This window comes from Pelophylax lessonae, assembly GCF_965119305.1.
Source record: "Pelophylax lessonae genome assembly, chromosome: 8".
In the NCBI taxonomy this organism is placed as follows: Eukaryota; Metazoa; Chordata; class Amphibia; order Anura; family Ranidae; genus Pelophylax; species Pelophylax lessonae.
Genome location: NC_138775.1, coordinates 297,259,183 through 297,276,621, shown reverse-complemented (window position 1 = coordinate 297,276,621; position 17,439 = coordinate 297,259,183). Strand labels below are relative to the sequence as shown.

Below are 17,439 nucleotides of genomic sequence, written 5' to 3'. Positions count from 1 at the left end.
GAAAAAATAATCCTCAGGCCCGGCCATGTAAGGAAGAAAAAAAAAAGAATTCACTGCAATATTATTCGTCAATCTGGAGCTTCTACCTGCAGTACTTCCTTTCTGCCACTAGATGTCTCTGAATGATGTAACTGCATTCCTGTGATCTAGTAGAGTCATGATGGCTCCTTTAAGTGGTGGCACTTTGTTTTCTGTAGTGACAGGTTTGCTTGAAGACCTCCATGGGATCCCTCCTCAGGGGAAGTCCTGACAATGAATGAACTCTCGGCCCAGGCACTTGATGGTAACACATGGGGTCTATGAAGTGCTAAAGTGGAGCTCTAGCCAAAACGGTTTTTGAATAGGGTAGAGAAGGGTGACACCCTTGGCCATGTTACTATTGCAGTGTCTCCTGTCGGGAGATTTCCTCCTTTTTTTGTTGAAGTCATCACTGTCCTGAGAACAGGAAGTAAGAGGAAATCTCCCCAGGTGAGAGAGGACATCCCATAAAACCGCACCTGTGATCTCTGTCCTGGGAACAGGAAGTGAAAAGAAATCTCCCCAGCAGAGAGATGACATCACATTAAATCTCTGTCCCAGGGACAGACACTGAGAGAATCAACCCACCCGAGAGATGACATCCAACAAAATCTTCCCTGTGATCTCTGTCCTGGGAACAGGAAGTAAGAAGAAATTTCCCCAGGAGCGAGATGACATCCAACCTCTGTGATCGCTGTCCTGGGAACAGGACGTAAGAGGAAATCTCCCCAGCAGAGAGATGACATCCAATAAAATCTTCCCTGTGATCTCTGTCCTGAGAACAGGAAGGGATGGGAAATCTTACCCAGGAGAGAGCTGACATCCCATAAAACCTCTGTGATCTCTGTCCTGAGAACAGGAAGTGAAAGGAAATCTTCCCAGCAGAGATGACATCACATTAAATCTCTGTCTCGGGGCCAGGAACTGAGAGAATCTCCCCACCAGCGAGATGACCTTCAACAAAATCTTCCCTGTGATCTCTGTCCTGGGAACAGGAAGTGAGAGGAAATCTCCCCAGGAGAGAGATGACATCCCATAAAACCTCTGATCTCTCTCCCGGGGACAGGAAGTGAAAGGAAATCTCCCCCGCAGAGATGACATCAAAAAAACCTTGGAGATCTCTGTCCTGGGAACAAGAAGTGAAAATTTCCCCAGCAGAGAAATTACATCACATAAAACCTCGGAGATCTCTGTCCTGGGAACAGGAAGTGATGGGAAATCTCCCCACCAGAGAGATGACCTCCCATAAACCCTCTGTGATCTCTGTCCCGGGAACAGGAAGTGGAGGGAAATCTTTGCAGCAGTGAGAGGACATCGCATAAAACCTCTGTGTTCTCTGGCCTGGGAACAAGAAGTGGAAATCTCCCCAGCAGAGAGATGACCTCCTATAAAATCTCTGCTGTGGAGATTTCCCAACACTTTCTGTTCCCAGGACAGACATCACAGAGGTTTTATGGGAGGTAATCTCGCTGTTGCGGAGATTTCCCATCACTTCCGAGATGACATCCCATAAAACTTCTGAGCTCTGTCCTGGGGACAGGAAGTGATGGGAAATCTCCCCAGCAGAGAGAGGACAACCCATGAAACCTCCATTATCTCTGTCCCGGGGACAGGATGTGATGGGAAATCTCCCCAGCAGAGAGAGGACAACCCATAAAACCTCCATTATCTCTGTCCCGGGGACAGGAAGTGATGGGAAATCTCCCCAGCAGAGAGAGGACAACCCATAAAACCTCCATTATCTCTGTCCCGGGGACAGGAAGTGATGGGAAATCTCCCCAGCAGAGAGATGAAATCCAGAAAAACTTTCCCTGCTCCATTCAGAACTAAACCATTTTTTTTTTTACCTAAAGTCCTCCTTTAATCTCACACAACTTTGTTAGAGGGGACAAACTGACTTTGTAAAGCTGCGTGTGGAAGTGACCAAAGCCGCGATTGGAAGGGACTTCAGGCTGTTGGGGGAAGATTGCCCCCCTTCCACCATTAGTTGTGGGGTTTTAGCATCTTCCCCATCAGCCTTTGCACATAGACTCCACCCTCTCGCTGGTTATGCTGCTATATGTTGTAGAAATGTGTCTGAGCTGTATACCGGCCGCTTTGTATATCGCAATGTTTTATAATGGAATCATGTTTTTATATTACTCGGGTGACGGGAACTTTGGATTAAAGGGATGACAAACCCTTTCCCTCACGTCTTCCATGTGGTGTGTGAGAGGGTAGATAATGGGGGGGGGGGGGGGGGTGAGAGGGTAGATAATGGGGGAGGGGGGTGAGAGGGTAGATAATGGGGGGGGGGGGGGGGGGTGAGAGGGTAGATAATGGGAGGGTGAGAGGGTAGATAATGGGGGGGGGGGGTGAGAGGGTGGATAATGTGGGGGTGAGAGGGTAGATAATGGGGGGGTGTGAGGGTGGATAATATGGGGGTGAGAGGGTAGATAATGGGGGGGGGGGCGAGAGGGTGGATAATGTGGGGGTGAGAGGGTAGATAATGGGGGGGGTGAGAGGGTGGATAATGTGGGGGTGAGAGGGTAGATAATGGGGGGGGGGTGAGAGGGTAGATAATGGGGGGGGTGAGAGGGTGGATAATGTGGGGGTGAGAGGGTAGATAACGGGGGGGGGTGAGAGGGTAGATTGGGGGGGGAGGGGCATAGTTCATATTAAAGGACAGCTCCACCCAGAAATTATATATTCGTATTTGGTGGATACTAGAGAAGTAAATCACGTCGCAGAGTCTTGCGCCTCTCAGAGGTTCTGAGTGTTCGATATCTTCCATCGAGTTCCCACCATTACACACCCGTCCAGGCTGTTCTCCTGGAATCTCAGGGGGGTCAAACTGGTGGTCCTCCAGCTGTTGCAGAACTACAAGTCCCATCATGCCTCTGCCCGTGGGAGTCATTCTTGTAACTGTCAGCCTTGCAATGAGTCATGGGACTTGTAGTTCCGCAACAGCTGGAGGGCTTCCTAATATTTTATATTAGAAATGCAGCAAAAGGGGCGGGGACACCTTAGTGGGCGGGACAGATCTCAAGCTTGGCGACCCCCAAGAAGCCAGCTTACCAGAATTAATCTATGATTGAAATAAATGAACAAAGTCTGCGCTTTGCTGGGGGTTAGGGTAGACTAAAATAACATTTTCAACATCAAAGTCCATTAGACATCTCCAACTGAAGGCGACTTCACCACTTACTGCTGATGGGTTTTACCCAATAGGAGCTTAGGAATGCCTCTCCTATATCCAAGCCCACATTGGGTGAAACATGAGGGGAGAATCCCGGAGAGCGGTGTGATTGACATGATCATTTTTAGGTGGCCTGAACCTTTAAGAAGCATTCTTCCCACTGACCACCAATGTAAGGAGCATTCTTCCCACTGACCTCCAATGTAAGGGACATTCTTCCCACTGACCTCCAATGTAAGGGACATTCTTCCCACTGACCACCAATGTAAGGGACATTCTTCCCACTGACCACCAATGTAAGGAGCATTCTTCCCACTGACCCCCAATGTAAGGAGCATTCTTCCCACTGACCACCAATGTAAGGAGCATTCTTCCCACTGACCCCCAATGTAAGGGACATTCTTCCCACTGACCACCAATGTAAGGGACATTCTTCCCACTGACCACCAATGTAAGGAGCATTCTTCCCACTGACCACCAATGTAAGGGGCATTCTTCCCACTGACCACCAATGTAAGGAGCATTCTTCCCACTGACCACCAATGTAAGGAGCATTCTTCCCACTGACCACCAATGTAAGGGACATTCTTTCCACTGACCACCAATGTAAGGGACATTCTTCACACTGATCACCAATGTAAGGAACATTCTTCCCACTGACCACCAATGTAAGGAGCATTCTTCCCACTGACCACCAATGTAAGGGACATTCTTCCCACTGACCACCAATGTAAGGAGCATTCTTCCCACTGACCACCAATGTAAGGGACATTCTTCCCACTGACCACCAATGTAAGAGACATTCTTCCCACTGACCACCAATGTAAGGGACATTCTTCCCACTGACCACCAATGTAAGGGACATTCTTCCCACTGACCTCCAATGTAAGGGACATTCTTCCCACTGACCATCAATGTAAGGAACATTCTTCCCACTGACCACCAATGTAAGGAACATTCTTCCCACTGACCACCAATGTAAGGGACATTCTTCCCACTGATCACCAATGTAAGGAACATTCTTCCCACTGACCACCAATGTAAGGGACATTCTTGTGTCTGCGATGTCCATATTTTGTATTTTCTGCTGATGATTTATATTCCGGCGGAGGTGTTACCTATATTCCGGCGGGGGGTGTTGCCTATATTCCGGCGGGGGGTGTTACCTATATTCAGGCGGGGGTGTTTCCTATATTCAGGCGGGGGTGTTACCTATATTCAGGCGGGGGTGTTTCCTATATTCAGGCGGGGGTGTTACCTATAAAGCAGCAAACACAGAACTGGGGAAAATAAAAACTTTATTTCAACAAGTAATAAAACTAGAGAGAAAACAATTTCAGCACAACACGTCCCGGACCTCCAACAAGAACATCAGCAACATAGCAGCACCTGGAGAGCCATTGGCTGGGTACCTTGAGTGCTAATATTGGGTGGAGCGATCTGAAGGGGCAGTACTGGATCCTAGTGGGCGGGTCAGACCCTGAGGATGGGAGTGGCAGGAAATCATAACTGCAGGTCCTCCGTTCACCTGGATGTAGCTTTTATATAAAAACAGCTGTCGGCAAGTACAAAAATCCTATTTTCCAGCATCCGTTGCTCCCATACTTCTTTAGTGCTGGGTTTTCTTTGCAAGCCTTCAGGATAGTCTGCAGGGACTGCATAGCCTAGGATTCAGCCTCCCCCCCACCACCACTGCTATAGAGGTCGTGGCCCCCCCCCCCCCCGAGCGCTGACCACTAGGGGTGGTGGCTACCCCCCCGGAGCTCTGAACTTAGGGGGCGTGGCTCCCCCCAGAGCTCTGACCAGTAGGGGGGCATGTCTCCCCCGGGAGCTCTGACTAGTAGGGACGTAACTCCCCTGCAGAGCTCTGACCAGTAGGGGGGCGTGGCTCCCCCCAGAGCTCTGACCAGTAGGGGACGTGGCTCCCTGCCCCAGAGCTCTGATCAGTAGGAGGCGTGGCTCCCCTGGAGCTCTGACCAGTAGGGGGGCGTGGCTCACCCCGGGAGCTCTGACCAGTAGGGGGGCATGGCTCACCCCGGGAGCTCTGACCAGAAGGGGGGCATGGCTCACCGCCCCAGAGGTTTGACCAGCTGGTGGCGTGGCTCCCCCCACAGCTCTGACCAGTAGGGGGCGTGGCTCCCCCCCCAGAGCTCTGACCAGTAGGGGGTGTGGCTCAGCTGGTGCAGCACTCCAGGCTCGGGCCCCGCCCCCACTACCTCTCTTTCCAATGTCCATTCTCCACCCCATCTACTTAAACTGAGAAGACACGTCACGTATCAGACGGTGGCACTTAAAAAATGATTGTCAAAAAGCAAAAATACAAAACCCGTGTGCGAAGCCTCTGATGGAAGCTGCCCTTCTTTAGCTCCCAGTCCCTTATACTGGTTCTGGTGCAGTGCTGTAAAGTTCGATGGGCTTCGCTGGCTATAGGAACAGTAGTGTAGCTAGGAAGTCAGCTTCCGTCAGAGCTGTCTCACACAGCTACGGTACCAAATAGAAGAGGTCAACTCAAAGGAAACCCATCAACCGAGAAATGTGGAGGCTGCTAAGTCTGAGCTCTTCTTCCGAAAATGCCGGTTACCTGGCTTTCGTACCAATCCCTCAGCTTGTGTCAAATCTGAAGCTGTGACTTCACTGGCTGCATGCTTGTCCAGAGATGTACAGTTTTAAAGCTGGGGGGTTGGCAACACTGCCAGGCAATTTACATTTTCAAGAGGAAGTGAGCAGTGGCAGCCTCTAACTTCCTTACAGGCCTGAATCACTACAAGTCCCAGCATTGTGTGGGGAGTGCATGCTGGGAGTTGTAGTCCGCACAGTCACATTTTGGGCAAGCTTTACAGATCAGATTCTGGCGTTGCTTATCTCTCTCCCATCAGATCTTTTGATTGGCTGGCACTCTTATCGAAGAGCGAGATCTCCGCCCACCGTGTGCGTTACCTGCAGGCGGGTTTTATTGCTGTAAGAGTCAGTGCAGTGCAGCTCCCCTCCCCCTCCTGGGATCCATATGTGTATGACGGCACAGAAATTCCTGATACATGCAGTGGGGGGCGCTGTTCCAGGCACACGGAGGGGGACTGTGGGTCCTAATGCAGGTGCAGAATCCGCTCAGGCACGACTTCATTTTAACACGCTCGCCCACCTGACGTGTGCCTGTAAACTTTATCCTAGCAATGCTCTGCACCTGGCTGCTAGATAAGAATCCATGGCAGAATCCTCTGAAATCAGGAAGTCTAAGACGATGCTCACTGTGGCCCCGCCCACACACTGCAGCATGAGAGGGAGGTTGCACAGTACAGAATCACATGATCCAAAAGCTGCAGTCCCGGCTACTGTAAAAAAACAAAACAAAAAAAACTGCGGAATCCTCCACAAATGGATCCCAAGAAAAGGTGAAGACGTCCGGATTGCACATCGGTCTCCAGTACAGCACAGCGGCCTCTCACCGCCTCCTTCCCTCCGGAGTCTCACTATTGCTGTCTGAGAAGTTATTTGGCATCTTAAGGAAAGGGTTGGTGGTCTCGGGGTGAGGATGGGGGCTGCCGTGGTCAGTAGTAGAATCTGTGCTGTGCTTTGGCACCCTTTGGATGAATCCGGTTCGGAGGAGGGGAGAAGGGGGGAGGGGGTGCCCTGAAGTTGGCGTTAGGTCCCGGCCTACTATGCGACGGCACGGGGAGGGGCCGAGGGAGCCAATCCCGGTGCTCACAACAAACAGAAGTCAAAGTCTTTGTGCAAAATAAGGCTGAGCGTGTTCTCCGCTAATAACTGTACAGAGCCAGCGGCGTGTCCTCCATCATATCGTCCTGCGGGGGAGGGGAGAGACACACAATGAGACATCACACTGCAACTGCCCCCCCAGTACAACCACCCCCCCCAGTATAAACATCCCCCCAGTACAACCGCCCCCCCAGTATAACCCCTCTCCCCCCCCAATTACCAGTATATCAGTCTACATCATATTACCAAAAGTATTGGGACGCCTGCCTTTACACACACATGAACTTTAATGGCATCCCAGTCTTCGTCCGTAGGGATCAATATTGAGTTGGCTCCGCCCTTTGCAGCTATAACAGCTTCAACTCTTCTGGGAAGGCAGGGGGGAATTTGAAAGTAATAGGCAGTGACAGGTACTCTTTATGGAGGGATCGGGGGGAATGTGACAGTAATAGCAGTGACAGGTACTCTTTATGGAGGGATCGGGGAGAATGTGACAGTAATAGGCAGTGACAGGTACTCTTTATGGAGGGATCGGGGGGAATGTGACAGTAATAGGCAGTGACAGGTACTCTTTATGGAGGGATCGGGGGGAATGTGACAGTAATAGGAGAGACAGGTACTCTTTATGGAGGGATCGGGGGGAATGTGACAGTAATAGGCAGTGACAGGTACTCTTTATGGAGGGATCGGGGGGAATGTGACAGTAATAGGAGTGACAGGTACTCTTTATGGAGGGATCAGGGGGAATGTGACAGTAATAGGAGTGACAGGTACTCTTTATGGAGGGATCGGGGGGAATGTGACAGTAATAGGAGTGACAGGTACTCTTTATGGAGGGATCGGGGGGAATGTGACAGTAATAGGAGTGACAGGTACTCTTTATGGAGGGATCGGGGGGGAATGTGACAGTAATAAGAGTGACAGGTACTCTTTATGGAGGGATCGGGGGGGAATGTGACAGTAATAGGAGTGACAGGTACTCTTTATGGAGGGATCGGGGGGAATGTGACAGTAATAGGCAGTGACAGGTACTCTTTATGGAGGGATCGGGGGGGGATGTGACAGTAATAGGAGTGACAGGTACTCTTTATGGAGGGATCGGGGGGGAATGTGACAGTAATAAGAGTGACAGGTACTCTTTATGGAGGGATCGGGGGAATGTGACAGTAATAGCAGTGACAGGTACTCTTTATGGAGGGATCGGGGGGAATGTGACAGTAGTAGGAGTGACAGGTACTCTTTATGGAGGGATCGGGGGGGAATGTGACAGTAATAGGCAGTGACAGGTACTCTTTATGAAGGGATCGGGGGGGAATGTGACAGTAATAGGCAGTGACAGGTACTCTTTATGGAGGGATCGGGGGGAATGTGACAGTAATAGGAGTGACAGGTACTCTTTATGGAGGGATCGGGGGGAATGTGACAGTAATAGGCAGTGACAGGTACTCTTTATGGAGGGATCGGGGGGGAATGTGACAGTAATAGGAGTGACAGGTACTCTTTATGGAGGGATCGGGGGGGAATGTGACAGTAATAGGCAGTGACAGGTACTCTTTATGAAGGGATCGGGGGGGAATGTGACAGTAATAGGCAGTGACAGGTACTCTTTATGGAGGGATCGGGAGGAATGTGACAGTAATAGGCAGTGACAGGTACTCTTTATGGAGGGATCGGGGGGGAATGTGACAGTAATAGGAGTGACAGGTACTCTTTATGGAGGGATCGGGGGGAATGTGACAGTAATAGGCAGTGACAGGTACTCTTTATGGAGGGATCGGGGGGGAATGTGACAGTAATAGGAGTGACAGGTACTCTTTATGGAGGGATCGGGGGGGAATGTGACAGTAATAGGCAGTGACAGGTACTCTTTATGGAGGGATCGGGGGAATGTGACAGTAATAGGAGTGACAGGTACTCTTTATGGAGGGATCGGGGGGAATGTGACAGTAATAGGAGTGACAGGTACTCTTTATGGAGGGATCGGGGGGGGGGGGGAATGTGACAGTAATAGGCAGTGACAGGTACTCTTTATGAAGGGATCGGGGGGAATGTGACAGTAATAGGCAGTGACAGGTACTCTATATGGAGGGATCGGGGGGGAATGTGACAGTAATAGGAGTGACAGGTACTCTTTATGAAGGGATCGGGGGGGAATGTGACAGTAATAGGCAGAGACAGGTACTCTTTATGGAGGGATCGGGGGGAATGTGACAGTAATAGGAGTGACAGGTACTCTTTATGGAGGGATCGGGGGGAATGTGACAGTAATAGGCAGTGACAGGTACTCTTTATGGAGGGATCGGGGGGGGGGGGAATGTGACAGTAATAGGCAGTGACAGGTACTCTTTATGGAGGGATCGGGAGGAATGTGACAGTAATAGGAGTGACAGGTACTCTTTATGGAGGGATCGGGAGGAATGTGACAGTAATAGCAGTGACAGGTACTCTTTATGGAGGGATCGGGGGGAATGTGACAGTAATAGCAGTGACAGGTACTCTTTATGGAGGGATCGGGGGAATGTGACAGTAATAGGAGTGACAGGTACTCTTTATGGAGGGATCGGGAGGAATGTGACAGTAATAGCAGTGACAGGTACTCTTTATGGAGGGATCGGGGGGGAATGTGACAGTAATAGCAGTGACAGGTACTCTTTATGGAGGGATCGGGGGAATGTGACAGTAATAGGAGTGACAGGTACTCTTTATGGAGGGATCGGGAGGAATGTGACAGTAATAGCAGTGACAGGTACTCTTTATGGAGGGATCGGGAGGAATGTGACAGTAATAGGAGTGACAGGTCCTCTTTATGGAGGGATCGGGGGGAATGTGACAGTAATAGCAGTGACAGGTACTCTTTATGGAGGGATCGGGGGAATGTGACAGTAATAGCAGTGACAGGTACTCTTTATGGAGGGATCGGGGGGAATGTGACAGTAATAGGAGTGACAGGTACTCTTTATGGAGGGATCGGGAGGAATGTGACAGTAATAGCAGTGACAGGTACTCTTTATGGAGGGATCGGGGGGGATGTGACAGTAATAGGAGTGACAGGTACTCTTTATGGAGGGATCGGGGGGGGGGGGGGAATGTGACAGTAATAGCAGTGACAGGTACTCTTTATGGAGGGATCGGGGGGGATGCGACAGTAATAGGAGTGACAGGTACTCTTTATGGAGGGATCGGGGGGGGGGGGAATGTGACAGTAATAGCAGTGACAGGTACTCTTTATGGAGGGATCGGGGGGAATGTGACAGTAATAGGAGTGACAGGTACTCTTTATGGAGGGATCGGGGCTCTAAAAGACCCCAAACCCCTCCTCTTCACTTCAATGCAGGGGCGTAACTACAGGGGTTGCAGGGGTAGCAATTGCAACCGGGCCCCATGCTCCAGGGGGCCTGTGTGGCTTCCCTGTACACCTGGATAGGAGGGGCGGCGGGGGGCAGCATGTAGAGAAATCACTGTTCTCCTTTTTCCTTCTGTAGCTGCAGGAGGAAAATGGAGGAGATTGGTTTGTCTGTATTATTGCCCCCGCCACTCCTCCTATCCAGTTCACTTGTGTTCTGCTGTCCCTGGGCCCCTGGGTGCTCCCCTGGTCCCCACCCCCCCCTACTGTGCTGCCCAATGCCCAACCCCCCCCCCCCACTGTGCTCCCTTCCCTCTCCTGCCGTCTCCTGCAGGGGATGTGTCACAATAGAGAACCAGGAAGGGGTCAGTAAATATGTAATTTACCAGCTCCTTCTTTTTCTGAATAGACTGAATAAAATGATAAAAAATACAATTAAAATACCAAAAAATAAAAAATACTGACACCAGTGGTTGAACTTCCAGGATCGCAAAGGTCACACTTGTGACCGGGCCCTGGCATTCCACCACCGTGGGGAGGCCCCAAGATGGCAGGAAGGGGGCCCACTGCAGAACTTGTGAAAGGGTCCCGCTGCAGGACCGTAATAAAGGGCCCCCGCAACGAGAGTAAAGGGCCCCAGGATCAGTGGGAAGAGCCACAGGCTTGAAGGGAAGGGCCCCGGCCAGGGGTTCAGGGGGCCCTTCATGGTTTCCTGCACCGGGGGCCCTGAAGGTTCTAGTTACGCCTCTGCTTCAATGTATTCAAAATGTTAAAATCTACATTTTTGAATACTGATATATTTTTTTAAATCGGCGCCATTAGCAGCCGAGTAACCCGGAAGTGATGTTGTGACGTGGCTTCCGGGTTACATGATGGGAGACCCAATCAAAGCTAAATCCAGCTTTGTTCGGGACTCCAACCAGCCAGCTGACATGTCGGCTGGTTGCTCGGGTCTCCCGGTGGGACGGGAGACCCAGAAAGAGCTGCATAAGGCGGTGGGAGGGGTCGTTCCCTCCCGCTCGCTGGGATAACGGCCGAGCGGCTGCTGAGCCCCATTGACTGTTATCTCCTGAAAGCCGATGACCGTCTCTAAATAACGGTACCAGGGTGATGCCTGCAGCTGCAGATCATCCCTCTACAACCACTTCTCCGAGCCGACGTACAGGTAAGTCCGTTTGCTGGCAGTGGTCAGTACTGCAGAAATGTTTCTGTACCCTTCCCCCGATCTGTGCCTCCATACAATCCTGTCTTGGAGGTCTACAGACAATTCCTTGGACTTCATGGCTTGGTTTGTGCTCTGACATGCACTGTTACCTGTGGGACCTTATATAGACAGGTGTGTGCCTTTCCAAATCATGTCCAATCATCTGAATTTACCACAGGTGGACTCCAATCAAGTTGTAGAAACATCTCAAGGATGATCAGTGGAAACAGGAGGCACCTCAGCTCAATTTTGAGTGTCATGGCAAAGGGTGTGAATACTTATGTACATGGGATTTTCTCCCTTTTTTATTTTTAATAAATTTTGAAAGATTTCAAACAAACTTCTCTCACGTTGTCATTATGGGGGATTGTTTGTAGAATTTTGAGGAAAATAATGAGATTAATCAATTTTGGAATAAGGCTGTAACATAACAAAATGTGGAAAAAGTGCAGCGCTGTGAATATTTTCCGGATGCGCTGTACGCATAAAAGGGGCCAAGGGGTGCAAGGATTCTCATTACGTTTCTATGGGGTCTATTCATAAAACATTAGTTGGACGAATGTCACATGCATTCCTGCAAGCTGCACAATTGCTGCTCGTAATTTTTCCTAATAGATGAATCCCTATGATCGTCAGCTCCATCTAGTGGCCAAAATGTGATACAGTTTTATAAAAAAAAACTCAAAAGAGAATATATACTGCATTTTGGCCACTAGGTGGCGATGGTTTGGTTATAATGAAAGCAGACCCTTCCTACTTATTGTGAATACTGGAAGTACACAGCAATGACCAATCTCAGCATCTACAGAACAGGTGCAGGTGAGTGTGGGGTGTGATAAAGTCATTCCGGGGTTTCTCACCATCGGGAGGTCCTGTAGGCGTCGGAAGTCGGTGCGTCTGTTTCTTTTCTTATACCGATGGAAGCCGATGCCCACTACCACCATTACCACCACGATGGTGAAGACGGAGACGATCATGACGAAGAGAGGATTGGAGCTGTTCCCAGTGAGGTAATGCTGCACCTCTGAGGAGAGGAAAAAAATAAAATCAAACCAATTACACATTCAATATGGGGTCTGGCATTCCAAACTCCTCCCACACAGGTACTAAGCCCCGCCCCTGGTATGACATCTGACAGTTGAACGATGGGGACAAGCCCCGCCCCTGGTATAACATCTGACAGTTGAACGATGGGGACAAGCTCTGCCCCTGGTATAACATCTGACAGTTGAACGATGGGGACAAGCCCCGCCCCTGGTATGAGATGTGACAGTTGAACGATGGGGACAAGCCCCGCCCCTGGTATGAAATGTGACAGTTGAACGATGGGGACAAGCCCCGCCCCTGGTATGAGATGTGACAGTTGAACGATGGGGACAAGCCCCGCCCCTGGTATGAAATGTGACAGTTGAACGATGGGGACAAGCCCCGCGCCTGGTATGAGATGTGACAGTTGAACGATGGGGACAAGCCCCGCCCCTGGTATGAGATGTGACAGTTGAACGATGGGGACAAGCCCCGCCCCTGGTATGAGATGTGACAGTTGAACGATGGGGACAAGCCCCGCCCCTGGTATGAGATGTGACAGTTGAACGATGGGGACAAGCCCCGCCCCTGGTATGAGATGTGACAGTTGAACGATGGGGACAAGCCCCGCCCCTGGTATGAGATGTGACAGTTGAACGATGGGGACAAGCCCCGCCCCTGGTATGAGATGTGACAGTTGAACGATGGGGACAAGCCCCGCTCCTGGTATGACATGTGACAGTGGGGATTGATTTGAAAATGAAAGCAACCAGCAGAGGGCGCAGCACTGTTTCCTTAAAAGCAGCTATATCCCCCTGCAGCCAGATTCCACAGAGATCCTTACATGTGCAGTGGGAGGGTCTGCTGCCTAAATCTGTGCTGTGCGGCTTCTTTGTTTTTATGTATCAATAAAAAGATTGAAAATTGTAATACTTTGTTACATCAGGCCATCTGCATGGCAAAGAGACAGCAAGGAGCCTGCAGGGGGCGTGTCTGGGAATCCCTCTCCTGCATTACAAATAGGGGGGGTTCCCAGATCACAAACAAAGGGGATCAGAAAGTAAACCCTGAGGGGAAATGGAGCAGAATGTGTGTAATATACGGATCTGTGTGTTTATTATTTGTATATTGAGCAGCATTCACACCTACGCGTTTTGTAACCACTTCAAGACCACGCCCATTTCTGACACTTGTTGTTTACAAGTTAAAATCAGTATTTTTTTGATAGAAAATTAATTAGAACCCTGAAACACACATATAATATATATATATATACACACACACACACACACACACATATATATATATATATATATATCTATATCTTGCAACATGGGGTTACCATTAGCTCAGTGGCAGATGCGTTTTTCCAGTGATTCACTGCAGGCAGGTATTATATTTTAAGGGCCTGGTAGCCCATTTTTATTAAAAGGCAAAAATAAACAGTTTTCAACATATATATATATATATATATATATATATATATATATATATATATACATACACACACACATCTATAATCGCTATATCTCTATCTATCGATCTATCTATATCTATATCTATATCTATATCTATATCTATATCTATATATATATATATATATATATATATATATATATATATATATATATATATATATATATTTTTTTTTTTTTTTTAGCAGAGACCCTACAGAATAAAATGGCGGTTGTTGCAATATTTTATGTCACATTGTATTTGCACAGCAGTCTTTTAAACGCAATTAAAAAAAAAAAAAAAATTAATAAAATTCAATAAATTAAAAGAAAAAACAAAAAAACAGTAAAGTTAGCCCAACTTTTTTCTATAATGTGAAAGATGTGACGCTGAGTAAATAGATACCTAACATGTTACGCTTCAAAATTGCGCACAGTCGTGGAATGGCGACAAACTACAGTACCTGAAAAATCTCCATTGGTGACCATTTTAAAAATGTTTAAAAGCGTTGCCTGTTTAGAGTTACAGAGGAGGTCTGGGGATCGAATTATTTCTCTCGCTCTAACGATCGCGGCGATACCTCACATATGTGGTTTGAACACCGTTTACATTTGCGGGTGCGACTTGCGTAAGATTTTTCTTCGGCACACCAGAACGGAGGAATACGGCACTTTAAAAAAAAAAAAAAATAATAATTTTTTACACCAAGATCGGCATTTTTGAATACTTTGGATTTTTTTAAACTGGCGCCGTTAGCAGCCGAGTAAACCTGAAGTGAGGTCATGACGTTGCTCCTGGGTTACCACATCGGAGACCCAATCAAAACCGAATCCAGCTTTGTTCCGGCCTCCGGGTGGGATGGGAGAGCCCAGCCAAGTGGTGGAAGGCAGCAGCAGGAGGGGGGAGGGGGAGGGGAAACAGACGACGTCCTCTCCCTCTGCTTGTGATAACAGCCGACCATCGACTCCAAAAAGAGGACCCGGGGTGACGCCTGCAGCTGCGTATCATGCCGCTACAACTACTTGAGGTCACATGACGTGCCGGCACGTGATTTGTCAGCAAATGGTAAACGTTTTTTTTTCCACGTGTTTTGGAATCGCAATCACGGCTCACGCTTGTGGTTCCATTATTTGGTGACGGAACCCCAAGCGCAGGCAGCAGACGCCTGTTTTGCCACGCCTTCTTTGCACGCCAAAACAGGCACTTAAAAAATGCCTGATGCACAATGGTGTTTTTCTATTCTATTCAGGTAAATTATATTCTTTTATATTCATTTTATTCTATTCAGTTTTATTCTATTATTTTCTAATTGGTTGTATTCTATTCTGTTTTATTCTATTCTATTCAGCTTTATTCTATTCTATTGTCTTATTCTATTTTACTCTAATCATTTGTATTCTGCTTTATTGCATTCTATTATATTCTGCTTTATTATATTCTATTTTATTCTCTTCTTTTATATTGTATTCAGTTATGTTCTTTTCTTTTCGAATCTATTCTGTTTTATTCTATTCTGTTTCATTCAATTCTATTTATAACAGAATAGAATAAAACTGAATAAAACAAAATAGAATTTAAAAAAAATAGAAATATTCTTATTCTGTTTTATTATATCTTATATTTTTTTATTCTGTTTAATTCTTTTCCATTTGATTATATTCTGTTGTGTTCGTTTCCATTCTATTCGGCTTTATTCTATTCTGTTTAATATATTCAGCTTTATTCTATTCTGTTTTATTCTATTCTATTATATTCTTTTCTATTATATTCTATTGTTTTTTTCCATTCAGTTTTATTTTCTTCTATTCAGCTTTATTATATTCTTTTCTATTCCATTTTCTATTCTATTCTTATCTATTCAGCTTTTTTCTATTCTGTTATTTTCTATTTTTTTTACTCAATTCTATTTTACTTTATTCTATTCTGCTTTATTATATTCTATTCTAATTTTCCATTCTATTCAATTCCATCCTGTTTTTTTCTATTCTTTTTTATTCTATTCAGTTTTATTCTATTCTTTTCTAAATTTGAATTTTGGAAAACAGCTTCATTCTAACACGAACACACAAAGTCTTTGAAGGAAAAATCAGCAATATGTTTAAATTTCAAAATTTGTTTTAGACTTCGATTCGAATCGAATTCCGGACAAAATTTAGATTCAGTATTTCGAATTCATTTAAATTTGTTACCATTGTAATTCGGAAGTTCGGACACCAAATAACGATTCATTTGTGCAAATTTCGATTCTGATTGAAATGAACCGCACATGGAGCGGCACGATTCTGGGTGATATGAGAATTACAATTTTTTCGCTTAAAATAAAGATCCCGATTCTCGACATAAAATCATCTTTCATATATAAATAAATTGGGATTTCGTTTTTTTTTTTCCTTTTTATTCATTAAAGTGTATTTTTTCTAAAAACAAAAGTGCGGCGGACATCTTCCTACACCCACGCAATTCCTGAATTTTACATTTATTTTATCAGTAAACTCACCTCATATACTGAAATAGACTATTTCACTGTGACCGAGTGTAGAAGTCAGTTTGTCGCTAAGCAGTGCGGGGTGTACCAAGATGGCCGCCACCACCTTCTACCTGCAGATTTCTCACTATACTTACTGTGGGGTGTACCAAGATGGCCGCCACCACCTTCTACCTGCAGATTTCTCACTATACTTACTGTGGGGTGTACCAAGACGGCCGCCACCACCTTCTACCTGCAGATTTCTCACTATACTTACTGTGGGGTGTACCAAGATGGCCGCCACCACCTTCTACCTGCAGATTTCTCACTATACTTACTGTGGGGTGTACCAAGATGGCCGCCACCACCTTCTACCTGCAGATTTCTCACTATACTTACTGTGGGGTGTACACCACCTTCTACCTGCAGATTTCTCACTATACTTACTGTGGGGTGTACCAAGATGGCCGCCACCACCTTCTACCTGCAGATTTCTCACTATACTTACTGTGGGGTGTACCAAGATGGCCGCCACCACCTTCTACCTGCAGATTTCTCACTATACTTACTGTGGGGTGTACCAAGACGGCCGCCACCACCTTCTACCTGCAGATTTCTCACTATACTTACTGTGGGGTGTACCAAGATGGCCGCCACCACCTTCTACCTGCAGATTTCTCACTATACTTACTGTGGGGTGTACACCACCTTCTACCTGCAGATTTTTCACTATACTTACTGTGGGGTGTACCAAGATGGCCGCCACCACCTTCTACCTGCAGATTTCTCACTATACTTACTGTGGGGTGTACCAAGATGGCCGCCACCACCTTCTACCTGCAGATTTCTCACTATACTTACTGTGCGGTGTACCAAGATGGCCGCCACCACCTTCTACCTGCAGATTTCTCACTATACTTACTGTGGGGTGTACCAAGATGGCCGCCACCACCTTCTACCTGCAGATTTCTCACTATACTTACTGTGGGGTGCACCAAGATGGCCGCCACCACCTTCTACCTGCAGATTTCTCA

General features: G+C 47.3%; 1 long non-coding RNA gene across 1 annotated transcript; it reads right to left on the bottom strand.

Moving 5' to 3' along the window:
* Positions 1-478: 478 nt before the first annotated feature.
* LOC309561387 lies at positions 479-1,267 on the bottom strand. The gene is made up of 3 exons (XR_014225562.1): positions 1,198-1,267; positions 702-774; positions 479-568 (listed from the first exon to the last, which is right to left on the bottom strand). It is a non-coding gene; the product is annotated as an uncharacterized lncRNA (long non-coding RNA).
* Positions 1,268-17,439: the final 16,172 nt, after the last annotated feature.